General features: G+C 48.1%; 1 protein-coding gene across 5 annotated transcripts in view; it reads left to right on the top strand.

Moving 5' to 3' along the window:
* Positions 1-1,805: 1,805 nt before the first annotated feature.
* pum2 (pumilio RNA binding family member 2) overlaps positions 1,806-6,000 on the top strand; it is a 92,028-nt gene continuing 87,833 nt past the window's right edge. For 4 of the 5 annotated variants that reach the window (XM_062984129.1, XM_062984120.1, XM_062984115.1 and 1 more), the window contains exon 1: positions 1,806-2,093. The gene's annotated coding sequence lies outside the window, so the exon portion shown is untranslated. The remainder of the gene's footprint in view (positions 2,094-6,000) is intronic. The other variant, XM_062984136.1, reaches the window with a different exon arrangement.

The raw sequence follows: 6,000 nt of genomic DNA, 5'->3' as shown, positions 1-6,000 counted from the left end.
TCAACAGGGACAAATGCAAGATACTTCACTTCGGCAGAAAAAATGGAAATCAAAGATACAGAATGGGGGACGCCTGGCTTGACAGCAGTGTGTGCGAAAAAGATCTTGGAGTCCTCGTGGACAACAAGTTAAACATGAGCCTACAATGTGATGCGGCAGCTAAAAAAGCCAATGGGATTTTGGCCTGCATCAATAGGGGAATAACGTCTAGATCCAGGGAAGTCATGCTCCCCCTCTATTCTGCCTTGGTCAGACCACACCTGGAATACTGTGTCCAGTTTTGGGCACCGCAGATGAAGGGAGATGCTGACAAGCTGGAAAGCGTCCAGAGGAGGGCGACTAAAATGATTAAGGGTCTGGAGAACAAGCCCTATGAGGAGCGGCTTAAAGAGCTGGGCATGTTTAGCCTGCAGAAGAGAAGGCTGAGAGGAGACATGATAGCCATGTACAAATACGTGAAGGGAAGTCATAGGGAGGAGGGAGCAAGCTTGTTTTCTGCTGCCCTGCAGACTAAGACACGGAACAATGGCTTCAAACTACAGGAAAGGAGATTCCACCTGAACATCAGGAAGAACTTCCTCACTGTGAGGGCTGTTCGGCAGTGGAACTCTCTCCCCCGGAATGTGGTGGAGGCTCCTTCTTTGGAAGCTTTTAAGCAGAGGCTGGATGGCCATCTGTCGGGGGTGCTTTGAATGCGATTTCCTGCTTCTTAGCAGGGGGTTGGACTAGATGGCCCATGTGGTCTCTTCCAACTCTACTATTCTATGATTCTATGATATTAATATTGAAATGCAATCACCAAACACAAATACTGTACACACTTAATGTGAAAAGTTTTACTGTATTGCAAAAAAGATTTTACATATACACAATTTCTTCCGTGTGTTGTCGAAGGCTTTCATGGCCAGAATCACTGGGTTGCTGTGAGTTTTCTGGGCTGTATGGCCATGTTCCAGAAGCATTCTCTCTTGACATTTCGCCCACATCTATGGAAGGCGTACTCAGAGGTTGTGAGGTCTGTTGGAAACTAGGCAAGTGGGGTTTATATATCTGTGGAATGTCCAGGGTGGGAGAAAGAACTCTTGTCTGTTGGAGGCAGGTGTGAATGTTGCAATTGGCTACCTTGATTAGCACTGAATGGCCTTGCAGCTTCAAAGCCTGGCTGCTTCCTGCCTGAGCGATCCTTTGTTGGGAGGTGTTACCTAGCCCTGATTGTTTACTTTGCCAGTTGCTTGCGAGTTCCGGATAACAGAGAGTATACTGCATAGGTAGATGTGGATCCATTTGGATCTACCAGTTTGAGGATCGCTGCGGCCCCAGAGAAGCCCAGGAGGCCATCCATATATTCTGGACTCAATCCCCTCCCACGCTGCCATCTCCTTTTCCTTTTGGGTCACGTCTTAATTAGACGGTAAGCCTTGAGGGCAGCGAGCTGTTGATGCCGCAAACGCCATGGATAAATATAAAAGCAGGCCTCTGCCCCTTGCCCCTCACACGGGAGTGCAATTGAGAACCGGAACTCTTTGTCTTGCTGTACGACGATCTGAAGACCGAGCCTCTATGGCTTTGTTTTGCTTCTTTTTTTTCTCCTCCTTTCCGAGCGGCTTGCTGCTCTTGCGCACGCGTAGGGAGGGCGAAAAGGGGCGGGGCAGGTCTTGTGTGTGTGTGCGCGCGCGCACGAAGGCACGCACGCGCTCGCTGTCTCTCCCTCGGACTCCTCTGAAAAAAAAAAAGCCTGCCCCCTTTGTGTCCCAGCGCTCGCTGATTGGGGCCTGGGCGCGCATGCGCGGTAGTCGCTCGCCGCTGCTACCGCCGCCGCCACCGCTATTGCTGCTGTTGCTGTGTATGTCTGTCCCTCTCTTTCTCTCTTTCACTCGCCATGTTGTTGTGAGTCTCCCTCACGGCGGCGGCGGTGGTGGAGGAGGAGGAGGGGGAGGGGCGGCGGCGGCGGTGGTGGTGGAGGAGGAGGAGGAGGCGGAGGAGGAGGAGGAGGAGGCGACGGAGGAGGGTAGGCGAGAGTGGCCGCGCGGGGCCATTATCGGCGCGAGCGCTGCAGGCGGAGGGAGCCCCCCTCCCCGAGTCCGTTACAGCCTGTGAGTATTCCAGCAGGGGGAGGGTGCGCGCAAGGAACGGCAGGGAGGCGGCGCGCGCGGCGGGCATTCCAACCCCTCTCCGCTCCCCCCTCCGCGCCCGCTCACCCACGTTCTATTGTTTCGGCGCCGGGGGAAGAAAAAAGAAAGAGAAAGGCGGAGGGAGGGAGGGAGAGAGAGAGAGAAGGGAAGAGCTGCTGCTGCTGTGCCCTCCCCTCCCCCCCGCGCCGGGCCTGCATGGTGGCTCCGCGTTACGTCCCTTTGTGTTCCAGTGTGGAGGCGAGGAGGCCATACAAAGCGCCGCGCTAAGGTGGAAAGGGGAGAGAAAGAGACGAGAAGGGTGGCGGCCGATGTGGGTGTGGTGCTGGAAAGAGCCAGCAGAGGATCTTTGGAAACGTTTCCACGGGTGGGCTGCTCCCCCTCCCTTCCCCTCCCCAAATAATAAAATGATCACTGGGTTGCTGTGGCCATGTTCCAGAAGCATTCTCTCCTGACATTTCGCCCACATCAATGGCAGGCATCTTCAGAGGCTGTGAGGGCTATTGGAAACTAGGCAAGTGGAGTTTATATATCTGTGAAACGTCCAGGGTGAAAGAAAGAATTCTTGTCGGTTGGAGGAAAGTGTGAATATTGCAATTAATCACCTTGAGCATTGAAAAACCTTGCAGCTTCAAGGCCTGGCTGATTCCTGCCTGGGGGAATCCTTTGTTGGGCTGTGTTAGCTGGCCCTGATTGATTCATGACCCTAATTCCCCCGTTTTTAGAGTGTTGGCCTTTATTTACTGTCCTGATTTTAGAGTGATCATCTTTACCACACTTTTTATCATCTTGATATCTCTCTAGCCCCTTCCACATAGCTGTATGAAATCCACATTGAACTGAATTCTATAGCAGTGTGGATCCAGATAGCCCAGTTCAAATTAGATATTGTGGGATTTTCTGCCTTGATACTGTATTCTGGGTTATATGGCTGTGTGGAACGGCTCTCAAATAATGCAGTTCAAAGCAGATATTGTAGGATTTTCTGCCTTGATATTCTGGGGGCCCTTCCACACAGCCATATAACGCAGAAAATCCCACAACATCTGCTTTGAACTGGTTTATCTGAGTCCACACTGCCATATATTCCAGTTCAATGCAGATAATGTGGGATTTATTCAGTTGTGTGGAAGGGGCCTAGGTTATATGGCAGTGTGGAAGGGCCCTCTGTGGGCTTTGTTGCCTCTTGGGATATGCAGCTCTAGCTGTCCTTAGGATATGGAGATCACATAAGAGTCAAGGGGATCCTTTTGGAAGTGGGTGGGGCAGTGTGTTAAGGAGGAAGGGGCCTTTCTGGTGGGTGCTTTCGAAGTGGCCTTCTCTTTGTGAAGCCTGTGGATCAACGACGGGGTGTGTGCACCCTTTGTAGGAGAAGGCTGTGCTTGGAGGCCTCCTCGGCTGTGGGAGGCGAAAGAGGAGCATCGGCAGGGCACTGGATTGGCCAATCGACCAGTTAACCTCTTTTTTTCCCTTTGTTGTTTTGGTGGATCCTTGCCAACAGGAACTGTCTTTGTGTGTTCAGCCTATTCTGACAAGGAGAGCGAAAACTGTAACAAGGCTAAACTGTGGGAATATTTGAGCTGAAGTGCAATTTCTGTAGTGGAACCTAACTGGTAGTTAGGCCCTCAGCGACATGAGATTCCATTTTGTGTTGTAATCTGAGGAAATGATATATGTAACAAAAGAGTAAGGTGGGGGAGAGTAGCTGTTAAAAGAAGTGGTGTCTAAAAATAGGAATGTTCTTGTGTTACACTGAAATTATTCTCTAGGGAAGTTGTGTAGAAAAAGGAAAGCATTGGCCTACCCGTTGTCTCTTAAAGTTTCATTGGTCCCATCTATTCCGATCATTTAATTTTGACTCTAGTTCCAAACTAGCTTCAAAATGCCATGGTCAGACAAACTCCTGCAAAAGTGAACAAAAGTAACATCTTAATGTGCATCAGTCTTTTGTGGTTTTTGTAATCTCAATCTGGGTCTCAAACCTGTTCCAGGATTTCCTATGTAATCATCTGCACATCACTTTCATCCATACCAGTTTGAAATGACATTAAAGGGTTAGTTTAGATGGGGCCATAGTAAAGGTAATCTGAATCCTAAAGGGAGACTGGGTTGCTCTGCTTGTTGCAGCAAAATAATAAGGGTCTTGTGCGACTTTAAAGATTATAGCTCATTTATTATAGCATTACCTTTTAATGGCTATAGACCACACTTTCATATGTAAGAAGACATCTTTAGAACTTCTGTTAGTTAATAGAGTAGATACATTCTAGAATATTGCTTAAAGGTTTGATACCAGATGCAGAAATAACATGGAAGGAATAGTCAAAGGTTCCTACACAAGCGCAAAAAACAGTTCAACATGTTTTAGCAAACATTTTATTCAAAACTGACAATGTGCACATGAAATAAACTAAGCAGATTCGCATTTGGATTTGTCCTGAGATAAACTGAAAGTATTTTCCAATATGTATCCAAGGATATCTACCCCCCCCCCCCCCCAAAAAAAAAATAACTTCCACCTATGATTTCCATTTTGTTCACTGGGCTCATAAATCAATGGTTTTTTTTTAATATGCTGATGATGCATGATAAGATTTTCTGATTTCTCCTTTTCTTTCTTGTTTTGCGATTCACATGTGATCAGTAAGGGATTCTGGAGGTAGCTGCAGTTTATCTTGCCTGTTGTGAGCAGATATGCACAGTTGCAATAAGATCAGTGAGAATAAAATCCAATTTTTTCCAACTTAGGCTTTATTGCACTGTTTACTGCAGATATCTGGGATAATTCAACATGGTACGAATGTATTTCTCCAGTCCTCTTTCATTGTTCTCTAACTTTTCCCAGTAAAATTGCTGCTAAAAACATTCCAGTTAGGTAGAGGGAAAGAAGAAAAAATCTTCTTTGTGGGCAGCTTTGTAAAATGAATTATGTCTGTTTATACTCCAATATGGTTGGAGTGAGATTGTAGTGTTTCTAAAGCCCCCTCCCCCACATCCCAAATATCTATACTCTGGGGGGGGGGGGGGAATCAAGAGATATTTTAAACAACTGCTGAAGTGGGTTATAGTCTACAAAAGATGACACTGTAGTTCAGGCATGGACAAAGTAAGGCCCGGGGGCCGGATGCAGCCCCCTGGGTGCTTAACTCAGGCCCTCCTAATTTTCCCTGTCCTCTTGGCATAAAGACATAGTGGCCTGCTGTGGGAGGAAGGCACACAGAAGCTGAGAGCTCTCTGGAGCACTCTCAGCCACTTCATAATCATCATCATCATACTTTTTTATAACCTGCCCTATCTCCTCAAAGCATGTCTTGCCCTCCTCCCAGCATAAGGATGGTGCAAGCAGCCCTGTTCTTATGCCGGGAGGATGGCTTAAGGCTTGAGGTGGCTGAGAGCCCCTCGGAGCACTCTCAGCTACCACCTATCTCGCCCTCCTCCCAGCATAATGCCAAGAGGACAACCCCAAGGATCAGGGGAGGAGAATCGGGGTTGTTGCCGCATGCCTCCCCTTCTGCCCAGCATAAGGATGGGGCGAGCAGAACTGTCTATATGCTGGGAGGACAACCTGAGGATGACTCGGGCCCTGCTCGGGCCCCTCCTGACCATCCTCTCTCCCGGCTCAGCCCTTCTGGCTGGGCCCGCAATGTGGGCCCAAAGCAAAAAAGCTTGCCCATGCCTGCTGTGGTGTCTATTGGTCCTTTGAAAATACTACAAAAATGGGTTATTGCGCTTAGTGGTTCATGTAAAACAATTGAATAATCTTTATTCCTTAGAAAGTCTCTAATAGATAACTATGGTGGGGGGGAAAGACTGCTAATTGATAAAACTGATATTTTGGACAATTTTGGATTTGTGGGGAAATGTTTCTTCC

Source organism: Anolis carolinensis, chromosome 1 (genome assembly GCF_035594765.1).
Source record: "Anolis carolinensis isolate JA03-04 chromosome 1, rAnoCar3.1.pri, whole genome shotgun sequence".
NCBI lineage: Eukaryota > Metazoa > Chordata > Lepidosauria > Squamata > Dactyloidae > Anolis > Anolis carolinensis.
The sequence above is the reverse complement of the archived record's forward strand: the minus strand, read 5'-3'. Positions and strand labels throughout refer to the sequence as shown.